Below are 17,526 nucleotides of genomic sequence, written 5' to 3'. Positions count from 1 at the left end.
GGTCAAGTAGAAGCTGCCTATTCCTTCAGAAGAAATCCTTGTATTTCTTCACTAACATCATTGACTCCATCAGAGTGGAAAAGTCATAGGACTATCAAGACCCAATAACACTGCAAGTCTTTCAAAGTTTTCTGTTTTGTAATTGGGTTCTAATCCCCATGAATCCTGCCAACCTGGTGGGTCCATTTCATCTCAAAGCCACCGGCTTTGAATGGGTTCAGTTCAATCTCTAGCTCGTCTTCTTCTTTTCCGCTTGTCCATTTCAGGGTCGCTGTCAATCTCTAGCTATCCAATGAATTTTACTTTACACCACAGAGCCCACTAGCATTGTATTATTAGCAGTCAAATTTAAACATTGTATCAGTATCAGTGTTATTAGAGTTGAACGCGCTCATGTCTTGGAAGGGAAGAAAGGGTGGATTCTGCTGGGACTATCTGGCCCAGTTCTGGCTGCACGTTGGCACTGTTGGCTGGCTGCCGTCTCGGCATGTATGCGGCAACCTGTATCTAGCGCAGTTCCGGATGCATGTTGGCACTGTTGGCTGGCTGCCGTCTCGGCGTGAATGCGGCACCCATTATTTGGCCCAAGTCCAGCTGCATATTGGCACTCTCGGCCTGAATCCGTGGCTTCCTTAAGTCAGTGGGATATGATGTTATTACCTATGTATTAGGCACTGTGTGTATTGTGTATGAGTGTCTTTGTGACAGCGGCAGTAAAAGGTCAGCGTTCAGGAAAGTTCTGCCATAAGTGTCCTAGGAGAGGACCATGTCCTGTTTGAACAAGCACTGTATGAAAACCGTACCCCGGGCCTGGGACCCTCCCTAATGCCGAACAAACACTCATAACTCAAAATCTCTACCGTGAAATGATTTCATATTTATAGGTGTTAGAAAGGTGAAATTAAAAAAAAATCCACCTTAAAAAAATTCCGCTTTAAAAAATGCCTATTTAAATTAGACCTCCACATTAAATAAATGACCACTTCAAAAAACCCTTAAAACCTTAAAAAGACCAGTAATACATTTTGATTGCCACCTAAAAAAAATTCCACCTTAAGAAACCCACAATATTTTTAAGACCTCCACCTTAAAAACAACAACATTATATGGAGATCCACTTTAAAGATGACCTTTAAAATCTCAGAGAGTGCTTGTATATTTCTGTAACTCACACCCCTTTCTCTCTGTCTCACACGCACGCACACAACTGAAGGACTGAGAAGGATTCACAATTCAATGAATTCCTACGGGGGGACACCCTCCAAACAAACTCGTGTAGCTCAAAAAGTGTTCATTTTTTAACCAAAAATACCGTAGTGACAAGGACACTCTGGGGATCGATTTCGTGTAAAAATGTTTCAGTTTGAGCAAGAATTGATCGTGGTCTGACGAGTTAATTACAGAACAAATTATTGAAAAACTGCGCGCTGAGCCGCTCTGAAAATACATTGAACTCTATGGGAGCCAAAACCCTCCCTAGTGTCGAACAAAAATTCATAACTCAAAAACCGTATTTTCAAATGTTCTCATATTAACATTAATGGTCCCTACCATTTAAAATTTGAATGAAGTCTCTAGGTAAAAGTATAAGGAAGTTATGGGGAAATGTTCGGCTGAAAAGTGAAAAAAGGCTTTCCGGCCGAAGTGCCAGAGTAACGATGATGTCACGCACTGTGACCATCTCCCATTCAAGTGAATGGAGGGATATTGAAGGAGGGATTAAATGGAACGGATGAGTGCGAGAGGTCAGATTTTCGATGTGGTGGGTCTCGGTGGGCCCGGGTCTGACCGTCTGAAATCCCGTGTCCGTAGCTTCAAAATTGACCGAGTTAGAGCAGGTTGAAAATTTGGCCAATGCATTCCTATGGGAAAAAATCCCACTTTGGAAGCTCGTATTCCAGAATCCGTGAGACGGATCGCTCCAAAAAGCACAAACAACCCGAGTTGGCATAGGATCTATGACCGTGTGAAGTTTTGCGGCTGTAGCATGAAAACCCTAGGAGGAGTAGCATTTTACATTTTGCGAATAGAATAAGAAGAATAAGAATAAGAATAAAAATTAATAAGATCTCGAAGAACAGTAATTTGGCTTTGACAAGCCAAATTAATAAGAATAAGAATAAGAATAATACGATTTCGAAGAACACTAATTTGGCTTTGACAAGCCAAATTAATAATAATAAGATTTCGAAGAACAGTAATTTGGCTTTGACAAGCCAAATTAATTATGATAAATAGGGTTAGTAAAGAGACAGTGCCATGCTGAAGGGAGGAAATTGTTATTTAAGCCTTTGAAGATGACAGCTTTAAAATGAATGAACTCTGAATGAGAAAACGGAAGGTGGCAGAAGCGAACCGCTGTAAAAACACAGAAGACGACGATGAAGATTCGCGGTCTTTTCTGTGACCATGCGAGCAGCTCTCATCGGCCTCAGGGAAGAGCTTTGTTCCGTAAGTATTTCAATTTAACCTTATATTTTTGGATACATAATTTTTTTAGTATCGCCCAAATGTAGTTAACATCGTTAATGTTATGTACGTTATTCTGTCAACTGCTATAGGTTACATACGTAATATTGAACCATTTATTTTTTCAAATGACAAACTTTAGCTAACCTGTTTAACTCTAGCTAGATAGCTCTTTTTTTTCCTCTGACATAAAAAAAATTTAAATGACATGACAATCGCTCATACATGAGTTATTTTAATTTGAGTTATTATGTGGTTTGATGGCGTATTTTACAAGACGATGTGAGCATTTTTGTGGGTCTTTATGTTACACAGAACCGCATACCTTAGTATAAGAAATAATTAAACAGCTTAAACACATTAAGAAGACATAAGGTACTAGCTAAGTAGATTAAAATGCATTCTCAATCTCGGTGCTAGTTTTTGGTGTAATGTAATGTATTAAATATATAATTCCTCATACACTAGTTCTTTGTTTAGGGAGTTCCAGTGATTTTGGGCTAGTGATTAATGGGTTGAAGGAGGTTATACTTGAGAGAAAAAAATAAACAAAAGCATGTGAAGTAGTTTATTTTTGGAGCTGTGAAGTTAGTTAAGTTTTTCAAAATTAACTATCACCATGGGGTGGCATGGTGGTGCAGCAGGTAGCGTCACACAGCTCCAGGGGCCTGGAGGTTGTGGGTTTGAATCCCGCTCCGGGTGACTGTCTGTAAGGAGTTGGTGTGTTCTCCCTGTGTCTGTGTGGGTTTCCTCCCACAGTCCAAAAACACACGTTGGTAGGTGGATTGGCGACTCAAAAAGTGTCTGTGAATGTGTGTCTGTGTTGCCCTGTGAAGGACTGGAGCCCCCTCCAGCGTGTATTCCTGCCTTGCGCCCAATGATTCCAGGTAGGCTCTGGACCCACCGCGACCCTGAATTGGATAAGCGGTTACAGATAATTAATGAAACTATGAACTAATTCATTTTCTTTATGTAAAGATGGACTGCAGTAAGAAAACTAATGGGGCAGTGAGAAATGCAGGTGGGCAGGGAGAAAAGAAGATAGGTTAATTTAAGGTATTTAGACTAGATTTTTAGCATCAGTTGTAGTATAATCATTTGTATAACCATTTGTTCTATAACCTGATAATCTTTTACATTTGAAGTTCTGTAGTTAATGAAACTGCATGCATAAGCAGTTTACCGTTTTTCGTTAAATATTTTTAAAGAAAATATATTGAAGAGACCAGAACATGTACATAATGTCTATATGTTTAATTATAGAGCTGGAATTCAACAAGGGGTCCAACTGAGGTGACTACACTTGAGCGTTCTTTCACTACACTGCACATCCTGAAGAGCTTTGTTGTCCAAGCTGACAGAGATGAGGATACGACTAATATTTCCATCATTGTTGAGGGCAGTGAGGTATTGACAAAGTGTGACAACACAGCAGAGGCTTGCAAACTGTTGATGGAACTGATGTATGCCATGAATAAGTGTCAAATGTGTACTTACACATTTGAGGAAACTCAAACTGTTTAAAGTACCTTTTTGCCATTTTTTTTAAATCTTTTCCAAACCTACTGGTGAATTTTGTATTTAAGCGTTTTGTTATATGGCCATAGCATAGTACATAAATTACATATTTCTAAAGAAAAGTCTGAATGTAAATGGCAGTTCCAAACCAATAGTTTTTTTTTTGGGAAAAACAGTATTTGAATGTTAATTGGACTTAGGAAATCATGACACTGGTTGAGAGTATGCTGTGCGCGTTTGGCTGCCGCTTCTCACCAGTGTTTGTGTAGATTGTATGTTGATTGTAAAGCGTCCTTGGGTTTCTAGAAATGCGCTATTTGTGTAACATTAAATAAATTAAAATAAATAAATATTTTGTTGCTTTAGAAACAACATTTATTATTCTTAAAGCACATGTATATTAAACATGACTGGAAGCTTTGTTCTTCCAGGGACCATGTATCGGTGGTATTATTTTTCCATCTCACTTGTAGGTTGCTGTAGGGTAAAAGTGAAGATGATTGAAAATGTTCATTTAAAAACTGTCTTAAGGTATCTTAATTTCTTACATATAGTGTACTGACATTATTTCTAATGCACAGCCACCTGAGGATATCAGCATAGCCTACTCAATCCAACTAAAATAACTAATGATTCAAAGTTCAGGATTCATACATTTAAGAATTGTTAAGCTAAGCACATTCAGTCATTTCTAACCTAACTATAGAATATACAGTATTACTGATCCATTTTTATAGAGCTACTTTTCACTGAAAAGAAATCATGAAATCATGATTGATGAAAATAAGGAATTTCCAATTGTTGCATTTACCTTTTTTTCTTGTCTGTTCATTACAGCCTCCAAGTTTTCCAGGTAGGAATCCTTCATGAGTTCTAAGATTTTCTGGTGTTCTTTAATCTTCTTAATTATGTCTTCAGATTTTTTCACTTCGTTCCAGTCCTCCTCTGTCTAAAGAGTGAAGGTAAGAATTAATTACCAGATATTCATGGGGTAGTATCTGGTAATTACCAGTATATGGGAGTACAATTTATATTGATGGAATACATTAGAATTGTAACTCATATTCAACCAACACTAACTTATTTAACTTACAAAAGTAAAAAGATTTCCAAAATTATCACTGACCAACTTGAGTGTTTTTTGCAAATATAAACAAATTTAGAATTTGATGCCTGCATCACACTCCATAAACGTGGGACAGAAAAGTTTATAGAATATTCAAGTTACAGTTCTGAAGCTCAGAGATTTGAGGTTCAGCTCAGAAATGTTTCTTCCACCAACTAGTGCACATAATATTGTATAGTACACAGGTTTAACAGATGGAATTGCATAAGACATCATAATGCAAATATGATAACGCTACATGGGCTTGAGATTACTTTGGAAAACCAATGTCACATTAGAGTTTGATGTTCAAGAAAGTCCATGTTTCAGTTTGTTTTCAGTAAAAAAGTAAAGTTCTCTGTACTAAAAGCAAAAGGGACCTTCCAGTCTGTCATCAAGGTCTGTCATGGTTTGACTGTGTAACAGTGCCAATTGTAAGGGAGGCATGCATATTTTGGAAGTTACCCATAATTTGAAGGTATATATTGGAATTTTAAAAATATTATCTGCCATTCAAGGCAATGTATTTTCCTGTGAAGTTCAAGTTTACTTCAACAAAACAATTCTAGGCCTCTATAAAATTCTAGGCTTTGACTATATAAGCAATTGTCAGTGTCAAAACCTGAAAATTAGGGATAAACCAATCTGATACTAAGATCGAGTATCGGCCCGATACTAACACAATTTATTATTCAATATCCAATCCAACAAAGCCGATCTGTGTACAAAAGATAGGCCTTTTAATTTGAAATAACAGATACTGGAAGTGAAGACATGATGCTGCCTAACTACAGTGGCCTACTGAATCACATGGCTGTGGTGTGCAATATATTCGAAGGAAAACTTAAGTGGTACACTCACAGGACTGGTTCTCGGTGCTTACACACACTCACAGGCCAGTTCTCTCTCTCTCTCTCTCTCTCTCTCTCTCTCTCTCTCTCAGTGTGACCAAGTTACTTGTGTATTTTGAGGTTCAGCTAGATTTTAATTCGAATTACAGTTTATGCTAAATATTTACAAATAAGATTGATTACAGTTTATTTCATAAAGTGAAGCTGCTTAATTTTAGTTTTGGCTGTAATAAATACATTTTTATTAATTATTTATATATTTTAATAAGTTTTACTCCTTATATTTGTGACAAATAGCAGTTCAATACATTTATATCTACGTGTTCATTTGTTACATTTTGTTTCACAAAGTTAATGTTTAAGTCAGTCTTGATGCCTTAAGTCTCACACACAGTGAGGTAAACAGTTCAAACAATGTGTAACAGGCCCCTAGTGAGTGGGCTGCCAACAGATTATATCCTGAAAAGAAACAGGAAAATCATGAGACGGACGACAGTAGTGTGTTTCCTTCTCCAGCTTCTGCCGAGTCTTTATTTATACACATTCATGTGTTTCAAATCCTTTACAACACATCCAATCTTTCTGTATTACCAAAACCAAAATAGCATGGAATATAATTCATTATAAACTGAAATAATATAACCAAAATGTACACCGTCAAAACCAATGCTATCTTCAAATCAATTAAATATATGCTTGCTGCAATGCATACTTGGTTACGAAAAATAAGTGCAATATTATTTTCACATAGGCTTACAGGACAAACATTCCTGGGTTGTACCATAGTAAAGGCACATCAGTGTGGTGGTACACTTCAATGGACTCAACAGCGCAAAGAGAAAAACATTCACTCTCATCATTAACAATCATTTAACCCAGAACAATCACAAAACAACTTTCCTCAACTTTGATATAGGTACAGGAGCCGTGCTATTTAATTATTACAAAAGGGAGACCTTAAGTCCAGAAAAAAAACACAATCATGGCTACCACACACAGCTACAACGTATTTGCGTGGCAAGCTAAGCTAGCGCCAGGTGTCTTAGCAGCAACACTTCACTTCTTAAAGCACAAAATAAACAAACGAGTGTTCTGTTTGAATGAACTAATACTCTGGAGTTACCTTTACTTGGTATGCCAAATATATGGATCACATATGTGATGTTATTACTTGCTAACCTGAAAAGAAACAGGAAAATCATGAGACGGACGACAGTAGTGTGTTTCCTTCTCCAGCTTCTGCCGAGTCTGAAGACGGTAGCTGAAGCCACACTAAGCCGTCTCACTAGGGAGTAGGTGCCCCCTTGTGGCGTAACTCAGGAGAGTACTCCATTTATCTTATAACGGAAACCAGAAGACTGGGATCCTAACTTGACAAAATTACAAAGTCCACACAATACAACCAAAATTAACCACATAATGTGACCACACATTACGGTGTGTCACACGCTCCCTGACAAAATAAGAATGGCTCCTGACATTTACAACATTAATTTTTTTCCAAACACAATTAACACACAACAGTCATATTCAATAAAACAAGGGTGTTTTGTATGTGTAAGGTGTGTAAGTGTATGGGAAGTAAGGTGTGAAACCAGTGGGTCCTGGGATATAAGGGGAAATCATCCCTGACGGGATGTAGGGTGAAGAAAGCATTGCAACAGTGGGATGAGGCTGAAAAGAAGGTTCACCCAAAGTCTGATATGTGAACATCTGCCTAGGCTTTCTCTCCCTTGTTGACCTTCTTATGCCTCTGGATGAGTGTGGTGGGGGAGTGTGTGTAGGTCCTTCTTCTTCACTTGGAATTAAGGGATCATCTTCTGCGCTTTCTGATGGGACTGAGTCAGGTAGTGAAAGTGCTTCCGCAAGGTTGTCTTCAAAAGTGACTTGCTCCTGGCTGACTGGCGTATTGGGATGATTTTTTTTTCCATACAGGTGCATGTGCATGATTGTTTGCTTTTGCAGGGAACGGGTTTGTCTGATGTTGGGTGGGTCTACTCGGATGAGCCTTTCTCCCAGTGGACACTCTCTCTCTTACAGGAATCCTCAACCAAAATGTTTCATTACTGTCTTCCGAGTCTGAGCCACTTGCTTCCAGCTGTCGCCTCACTTCTCTGTCATATGACTGATTGTTTCTTTTTGTTCGTCCACTTGGTGTAGGTCTAGGGATGTTTGGTGGAGTCTCAACTGGTAAGTCGTTCACAAGTAGTAACAAGTTACGGTGGAGTACTCGGGTCTTCTGTCTGTCTCCTGTCTCTCGATAAACCACATACACAGGATTGTCAGCTACTTGTTCTTTGACTACATAGATGCTTCTTTCCCAGTATGATCTGAGTTTCCCGGGCCCCCCTCTCTCACTGAAATTTCTAACGAGGACCCGGTCCCCAGGATGCAAGATGACACCCCTGAGCTTTTTGTCATAATAGGATTTGCCTCGTTCACTGGATAGTCTACTGTTCTCACAAGCAATCTTGTATGCTTCCGTCATCTTTTCTGCCCATCTCTCAGCATAGCTTCTGTGAGACAAAGTTTTTTTCTCCCCAATTAGGCCAAACAACAAATCTATTGGGAGACGGGGATGATGCCCATACATCAAAAAATAAGGAGAGTACCCGGTTGACTCATGTCGTGTGCAGTTGTAAGCATGCACTGTTTGTTGGAGGTGATCTTTCCAGCGTTCTTTTTCTTTATCACCAAGTGTCCTAAGCATCTGCAAGAGAGTGCGGTTAAACCTCTCAGCAGGATTGCATTGGGGATGATATGGTGTGGTCCTCGAATGTCCAATACCAGCTTTCTCCCTCAGAGTCCTGAAGAGCTCATTTTCAAATTCACGACCCTGGTCATGATGCAGCCTGCCAGGATACCCAAAACGCTGGATGAAGTCACCGAAGATGCGCTCAGCTGCTGTCCTCCCTGACTTATTTTTGGTTGGGTATGCCTGAGCAAACCTCGTGAAATGATCCAATACGACCAATATATATTCATATCCACCTCGGCTGGTTTCTAGATGGAGGTAATCTATGCATACAAGGTCTAAAGGTGAATTTGAAGTTATTGTACCCATTGGGGCACGCACATGTCCAGCCGGTTTTTTCTGCTTGATACAGGGACATTTCTTAGTGACATATTCCTCAACTTCCTGCTTCATAAACGGCCAGTAAAACCTCTCTCTAGCTAGAGACAGTACCCGTTCCGTACCAATATGCCCCATGTCATCATGGAGGTACTTTAACACTATAGCCTTGTATCTAGCTGGGAGGACAAGTTGCTGCCTTTCACTGGTCTGTCTGTGCAAAAGTCCATTGTCGAGATACAGTTTGCTCCATTCATGAAGGAGTCTCCTGGCTGATCTATTTACTGTCCGTCGTATCTCATTTGTCATTACAACATTGCTCTCTTTTAGCTGGATGACTTCTCCCACTGCCGGGTCTTCCCTTTGAGCCTTGGCCAACTCCTCACTGCTGATGATTGGGAGTGATGTTGGGGGGTTTTGGCTCGTGTTAGCGGTGAGAGCCAGGGCAGCAACCCATGCTACATCCTGTTCCTGGGCTGCTTTAGTGCCACCCCATGTGGCTTGCACCACCTTGTGAGACAACTCCTCAGTACACTCTGTCACATACTTGTCAATGTCAAGGGGCATGCGGGACAGTGTGTCAGCATCTGAGTTTGCTTTTCCTGGTCTATATTTGATCTCAAACTGGAAATCTGACAACTCCCCAACCCAACGATGTCCGACAGCATTGAGCTTAGCAGTGCTCATCACATAAGTTAGTGGGTTGTTGTCAGTGTAAATGGTGAAGTGTGGAGCATAATACAAATAGTCTCTAAACTTTTCGCACACTGCCCATTTAAGAGCCAGGAATTCCAACTTCCCACTGTGCAGGCGATAGTTTTTCTCAGCCTGCGACAGTGTCCGGGAGCCATACCCAATAACCCTCAACCTATTGTCCTGCTGCTGATAGAGTACAGCACCCAGGCCTTGTTCTGAGGCATCTGTGTGTAACAAGAAAGGTAAATTGAAGTCTGGGTAGGCCAAGACTGGAGGACTGGTTAGCATGTCAATAAGCTGCTCCAGCACCCACTGGTGTTCACTAGTCCAATCCACAGGTGTACTGGAAGGTAGCTGGTTACTCTTGGGTTTCTTTTGGTGAGACTGTGCTAGTGGCATGCTAGTCTTGGCTTGGAGGAGTTCATACACAGGCTTTGCTATGCGTGAGAAGTCCTGGATGTAGTTACGGTAATAGCTGAGGAAGCCTAGGAGCCGTCTCACATCGCCAACAGTCCGAGGTGTTTTGGCCTTGAGTGACTGCACAGCCTCTAGGTCCTTTGGGTCAATTTGTATGCCCTCCGCAGATACAAGGCGACCTAAATATCTCACCTGCCTGCGAAACAGTTCACACTTCTCAGGTCTCAATTTTACGCCATGACGTTGCAGTGCTTGTAAAACTTTGCGGACGCCCTTTACATGCTCCTCAAAAGTCTTAGTGTAGCAGAGAATGTCATCCAAGTAGGGGATACAGCATTCATCCCTGAATGAAGCCAACATCTCTTCCATACTCCTTTGAAAGGCTGCAGGAGCATTGGAGAGGCCAAACGGTATTCTAACCCACTCATATAACCCCCAGGGGGTTACAAAGGCAGTGAGGTGCCTTGAACCTTCTGCCATAAATCCCTGGTGGTATGCCTTCCCTTGGTCAAGAATACTGAACCAGGAATGGCCCCCCAGTGTGTCGATCAGATCTTGGATTCGAGGCAGTGGGTGCCTATCAGGGATGGTCTTTTGGTTCAGTAACCGATAATCAATGCAAAGACGTAATGTGCCGTCCTTTTTGCGGACACATACAACGGGGGCAGCATAAGGAGACTTTGATTTGACAATCCAACCTTTTGCCAAAAGGTCCTGAATATACTCTTTTACTTCATTAAACAGTGGCTTTGGGACTGAGCTATAGGCTTTTTGCACAGGAATGTCATCCTTAAGGTTCAGTGACATCTGTAGATTTGGGATGCAGCCAATATCATCAGTATCCATTGCAAAAGCAGCCGACTCCTCATACAACATTCTTTTCACAACCCCTTGTTGCTCTTCCGTAAGGTGTTTCACATCAACTGGGGGATGCCAAAGTAGTGGTGAGCGGGTGGAAGTAGGTGGAGGAGTGGTCACCCTTTGGATCTTGGTGTCTTTGTTTGGGGGTGAGTCAGTTTGAACAATTTTTTTAATGGGCTGGATACTGCCAACCAATGATTTTCGAGGTAGGACGATGTCATGTTTTGTCTGGTTTCCTAGGGGTAGGTTTACATGAGAAGTTTTCCCCATCTGAATTTCTAAGAGACCCTCACCTATGTCGAGCTGTTGTAACTGTGAACAGCTTTCCTCAGGCTCAAACAACACCAAGGAGTCAGAAGGGTCAAGCTGTGGTGGTACTTTAAATTTTATCCAGGTTACGCTACCAGCTGGGATGATTTTTTTTCTTTTGACCTATTCTCAAGCGTCCCTGTGCTGAAACAGTTTTTTTGGTCTGTACAAAATGTACAATGGTCTGTGCTGTGTCACTAGGGATTGACATTGCTCCACCTAGTAAGCGAGTTAATGTGGGAGCTAGTCTTTCTGATTTCCCCTGAATCACCACTTCTATCACATTGAATCCCAAAAGTGGCACCTCTAATGGTAATGATCTCACCAGGAAGGGCACGCTGATTGCTAAGTCTGGATCTTCATTCCCTGGTAAGTTCACAGTTATGATGACCCAGCCATCAAAAGGAATTTGTTCTCCACTCACTGCATACACTTCTAATGTTCTTTGGTCCTCCATGACTCCAATTAACTCAGTCAGTGGACGAATGTCGAGATCAGGTAAGTATTTTTCTTTCCAAGGTCGGTCGATTATGCTGACTTGGGCCCCTGTGTCCAGAAGAGCATCAACAGCAAGGCCGTTGAGAATACACTTAGTCAAAGCCTTCCTGCCTATTAATTTAGCAACCGTTTCATTGGTGTCTTCCATGATGTCTTTCGGAGAGTTAACAGCAGTTTCCTTGCAGCCAGACTTTTTGTTAACAATAGCTGTTTCAATGGTTGCTTTTGACTTGCTGTTCCTAGTCTTACTGTGGACACTACCAGGTGTAGCTTTTTGGTCTGGACATTGGGACTTAGGAGGAACTCCGGTTACTGTTTGTCCCCCCACAGCAACCGGTTCATGTTTCCCTGCTGTTTAGGGTGTTGTAGGCAACCTACGGCCCTGTGTCCCAGTTCACCACATGAAAAACAATGTTTACAATCTTGTAAACCCTCCTGCACACACCTTTGACAGCCGAAGTGGTTCTCCCTTCTGGCTACTTGCGGCTTGCCAGGTGGACCGCTATACATCTGTTTTCTCTCCACTTTCTCTGCCAGTGAGTCCACTAATTTGGTGAGTACGTCTATCTTTTCAGCAAGTTTCTGTACTTCATCTGGTTTAGTGTTACGCTCTGAAGTCTCTTTCCTTACACTGGGCTGCTGCACACTCTCTCGCTCCACCTGCACACTATGTGCAGTAGCTTGTTTTGAGCGTTGAGCTGACCCCAGACGCCTTTGTCGCTCACTCTCATCACTGGTTACTCTCATTACATGTTTTAGGATTGTCTCATCTTTAACTGTTTGGTCTGAAAGGAAAGGCTTCAGCTCCCGGCGAATATCATTATGTTTGTGTCCTATTCCCTGGTACACCGTGTGTAGAAAGACACCTTGTACTGTGTCTGGGCTATATCTAATATCAGTCCCTGGCTGTTTTGATTCAAACAAGATTCTTTGCTTCAGTCCAATAACTCGGTAGAGGAACTGTTGAGGAGTTTCATGTTCTTTTTGTTTTGTGCACATTAGTTCCTGAAATAGTTCAGTGCTATTCCTTTCACCTAAGTGCGACTGGAGGAACCCCTTGAGCTCAGCTATAGTCATGTCTTCCTTATTAACCAGCATGTCTTTGAAATCCCCTGGTTTCATTATCCTAAGCACACCTCTCACAATCTCTGAGTCCGTAAAGTTTTCTTTTAACCCCTCTTCTATTTGTCTGCCCACACTGTTGTAACTTATGTCCGAAGAGTGGTCCCCGATTTGGCCTCCCTGGACTTTAAATTCACGGCGGTGAATGTAGGCAAGATCCTTTAGAGACACTACTTGTTCAGGCCCTGAATGTCTGGAAGTGTCTCTCTGGGTTTCAGAGTGAGGTATGGCACTGTTTGTTAGAGCAGGCCATGTAGATGTAGGCTGGTCTTGTGGGGTGTGTATGTGTGCAAGTCTAGAAAGTTTTTTGCTTAAATCCTCATAATCTAACAGCATCCTCTGTACAGTCTCTGGTGAAATATTACAAGTAACATCACTTTTGTCAGTGGCTAGCTGATCATTTGTTGTTACAGAAGTAGTAACATTTGTTATACTAGTTAATGGCACATCAGTTGTAGCCGGTTGGGATGATTCAATAGGTGGAGCAGAGTCAAATGTTGCCACTGGCTTTACATTTACATTTGACTCAAAAGGCAGCATCACACTACTTTGAGACTGAAAAACCTCATCAACAATATCTTTCAGGGCTAGCAGTTCTCCCATGCCCCTATCTTCAGCCTCTAACAAGTTCTTACTGTACATGAAGGAGTGGATGTACTCGAAGCATCCTTCTGCGTCTTCACTGGAAAGTTCTGCCGCATCCTTGCCTGAAACCGGACCAACTGTAGAGGCAATCTTGAAAAGTTCGTTGGATGACAGCGAAAGCAGGGTCTTCCTGATGTCCCACACCAGGTTCTTCCTCTCGTGGTCTGCCATGGCAACGTCTTCCACAGTCTCCCACAGCAGATGACCCTCAGGAACAGCTCCTCCCTCGCTTTGTCACCAGCTCACCCTCTGGCAGTGAGTGTAACGCCACCAGCTTTACCAGTCGCAGATAATGTAAATTGTGGGATTAGCTCGTGACCAACATCGAGAGCCTATCCCAGGACGAGCCCCCAAGAATCTGTAACAGGCCCCTAGTGAGTGGGCTGCCAACAGATTATATCCTGAAAAGAAACAGGAAAATCATGAGACGGACGACAGTAGTGTGTTTCCTTCTCCAGCTTCTGCTGAGTCTTTATTTATACACATTCATGTGTTTCAAATCCTTTACAACACATCCAATCTTTCTGTATTACCAAAACCAAAATAGCATGGAATATAATTCATTATAAACTGAAATAATATAACCAAAATGTACACCGTCAAAACCAATGCTATCTTCAAATCAATTAAATATATGCTTGCTGCAATGCATACTTGGTTACGAAAAATAAGTGCAATATTATTTTCACATAGGCTTACAGGACAAACATTCCTGGGTTGTACCATAGTAAAGGCACATCAGTGTGGTGGTACACTTCAATGGACTCAACAGCGCAAAGAGAAAAACATTCACTCTCATCATTAACAATCATTTAACCCAGAACAATCACAAAACAACTTTCCTCAACTTTGATATAGGTACAGGAGCCGTGCTATTTAATTATTACAAAAGGGAGACCTTAAGTCCAGAAAAAAAACACAATCATGGCTACCACACACAGCTACAACGTATTTGCGTGGCAAGCTAAGCTAGCGCCAGGTGTCTTAGCAGCAACACTTCACTTCTTAAAGCACAAAATAAACAAACGAGTGTTCTGTTTGAATGAACTAATACTCTGGAGTTACCTTTACTTGGTATGCCAAATATATGGATCACATATGTGATGTTATTACTTGCTAACCTGAAAAGAAGCAGGAAAATCATGAGACGGACGACAGTAGTGTGTTTCCTTCTCCAGCTTCTGCCGAGTCTGAAGACGGTAGCTGAAGCCACACTAAGCCGTCTCACTAGGGAGTAGGTGCCCCCTTGTGGCGTAACTCAGGAGAGTACTCCATTTATCTTATAACGGAAACCAGAAGACTGGGATCCTAACTTGACAAAATTACAAAGTCCACACAATACAACCAAAATTAACCACATAATGTGACCACACATTACGGTGTGTCACAAATGGTATTGGCGAATACACAACATTTTATACGAAAAGTGCAAATTTGGATCAGTGCATCCTTAATAAAAATTATGCAAAATGTGAATCACTATTATTTCTGTCTGAAAGACTGTAGTATTCCTTACCATGTCCTCAAAGCTCTGTCCATGGTAGTAGTGCTTAAAGCCTGGAAACTGGACCCCAACGTTAAAGAGCTCTTTTACAAACTGGATTCGAAAAAAGTTGGGACACTAAACAAATCGTGAATAAAAACTGAATGCAATGATGTGGAGATGGCAAATGTCAATATTTTATTCGTAATAGAACATAGATGACAGATCAAAAGTTTAATCTGAGTAAATGTAACATTTTAATGGAAAAACATGTTGATTCCAAATTTCAGAGTGTCAACAAATCCCAAAAAAGTTAGGACAAGTAGCAATAAATGTTTGGAAAAGGGAAATTGAGCATATAACGAACAGCTGGAAGACCGATTAACACTAATTACGTCAATTGACAACATGATTGGGTATAAAAAGAGCTTCTCACAGTGTCAGTGCCTCTCTGAAGCCAAGATGGTAAGAGGATCACCAATTCCACCATTGTTGTGCAGAAAGATAGTGCAGCAATACCAGAATGGTGTTACCCAGCGTAAAATAGCAAAGACTTTTAAGTTATCATCATCAACCTTGCATAACATCATCAAAAGATTCAGAGAATCTGGAACAATTGCAGTGGGTAAGGGTCAAGGCCATAAATCTCTACTGGATGCTCGTGATCTCCGGGCCCTTAAACGTCACTGCACCTCAAACAGGAATGCCACTGTCAAGGAAATAACAGAATGGGCTCAGGAATACTTCCAGAAAGCATTGTCAGTGAACACAATCCACCGTGCCATCCGCCGTTGCCAGCTGAAACTCTACAGTGCAAAGAGGAAGCCATTTCTAAGCAAGCTCCACAAGCTCAGATATTTGCACTGGGCTAGGGGTCTTTTAAAATGGAGTGTGGTAAAATGGAAGACTGTTCTGTGGTCAGATGAGTCACGATTTAAAGTTCTTTATGGAACACTGGGACACCATGTCATCCGGACCAGAGAGGACAAGGATAACCCAAGTTGTTATCAACGCTCCGTTCAGAAGCCTGCCTCACTGATGGTATGGGTTGCATGAGTGCTTGTGGCATGGGCAGCTTGCATGTCTGGAAAGGCACCATTAATGCAGAGAACTATGTTCAGGTTCTAGAACAACATATGCTCCCATCTAGACGTCGTATCTTTAAGGGAAGACCCTGCATTTTTCAACAAGATAATGCCAGACCACATTCTGCAGCAATCACAACATCATGGCTACGTAGGAGAAGGATCCGGGTACTGAAATGGCCAGCCTGCAGTCCAGATCTTTCACCTATAGAGAACATTTGGTGCATCATAAAGAGGAAGGTGTGACAAAGAAGGCCCAAGATGATTGAACTGTTAGAGGCCTGTATTAGACATGAATGGGAGAGCATTCCTATTTCTAAACTTGAGAAACTGGTCTCCTCTGTCCCCAGACGTCTGTTGAGTGTTGTAAGAAGAAGGGGGGATGCCACACAGTGGTAAAAAATGGCCTTGTCCCAACTTTTTTGGGATTTGTTGTCACCATGAGATTTTGAAACAACATATTTTTCCCTTAAAATGATACATTCTCTCAGTTTAAACTTTTGATCTCTGATTTGTGTTCCATTCTGAATAAAATATTAGATGTTGGCACCTCCACATCATCGCATTCAGTTTTATTCACAATTTGTTTAGTGTCCCAACTTTTTTGGAATCCGGTTTGTAAATCATTGGCCACCAAATGTAGTTGCTCCTCTTCAAAAGCAAACACCATCCCATCCTCACACACTATCAGAACCAACTCAGCACTGTCTGCATTACATTGAAACTTCTCAAGGACCCCAATTACTTCCATTCTCATGTGATCTGGAAGATAGAACTGTTCGCACTCCTCTAAAAGATCAGGTATATCTTTGTACGATGTGTTGTTGAAGGGTCCAACTCTGAATTGATATTTATCCACCTTTTTCAGTACAATATACTTCCCACTGGGTTTCTCAGCAACACTGCGAATCTTCTGAAGATTTTTTCGCACCATCTAAACAAAAAAAGTCAAAGTGTTATTTTGAAGATTGGTGGCTGTCAAATTTTGTGATTTGACACCTATGCTGCTTTTCCACAGCATGGCTCCAACGCTACACGACTCGGTCGCTTAAAGCTTGTTGCTTTTCCACTGGCAGGGCTCCTCCACGAAATAGAACAGGTGACGCCGCAAGTCCCCATCTCTAACAGAGATCACTGGCTTTGAAAACCACAACATCATCGGCGGTAAAGTTAGGCACTCTTTACTCATTGTGTAATCGTGTTCTTTTAGCTTTTTGGACTGAACAGGGCTCCGTGCCCCAGATCTCACAGATCAGTTTTACTTGTTACTTGCCAATCAGCGCTCTGCAGAGTTTACACATCACATTTTAGTACTCGGCATGGTCGGAACCTGGAGTGAGCTGGGACTGAAAATCTACCCGGTTCCATGTACTAGACTTGCCCAGTAGAAAAAC

At 41.4% G+C, this 17,526-nt stretch overlaps 1 long non-coding RNA gene across 1 annotated transcript; it reads right to left on the bottom strand.

The window, feature by feature from the left end:
- Positions 1–4,376: 4,376 nt before the first annotated feature.
- On the bottom strand, positions 4,377–7,296 carry LOC136699261 (uncharacterized). The gene is made up of 3 exons (XR_010803634.1): positions 7,123–7,296; positions 4,799–4,936; positions 4,377–4,464 (listed from the first exon to the last, which is right to left on the bottom strand). It is a non-coding gene; the product is annotated as an uncharacterized lncRNA (long non-coding RNA).
- Between the last annotated feature and the right edge of the window lie 10,230 nt (positions 7,297–17,526).

This window comes from Hoplias malabaricus, chromosome 6 (genome assembly GCF_029633855.1).
Source record: "Hoplias malabaricus isolate fHopMal1 chromosome 6, fHopMal1.hap1, whole genome shotgun sequence".
NCBI lineage: Eukaryota > Metazoa > Chordata > Actinopteri > Characiformes > Erythrinidae > Hoplias > Hoplias malabaricus.
The sequence above is the reverse complement of the archived record's forward strand: the minus strand, read 5'-3'. Positions and strand labels throughout refer to the sequence as shown.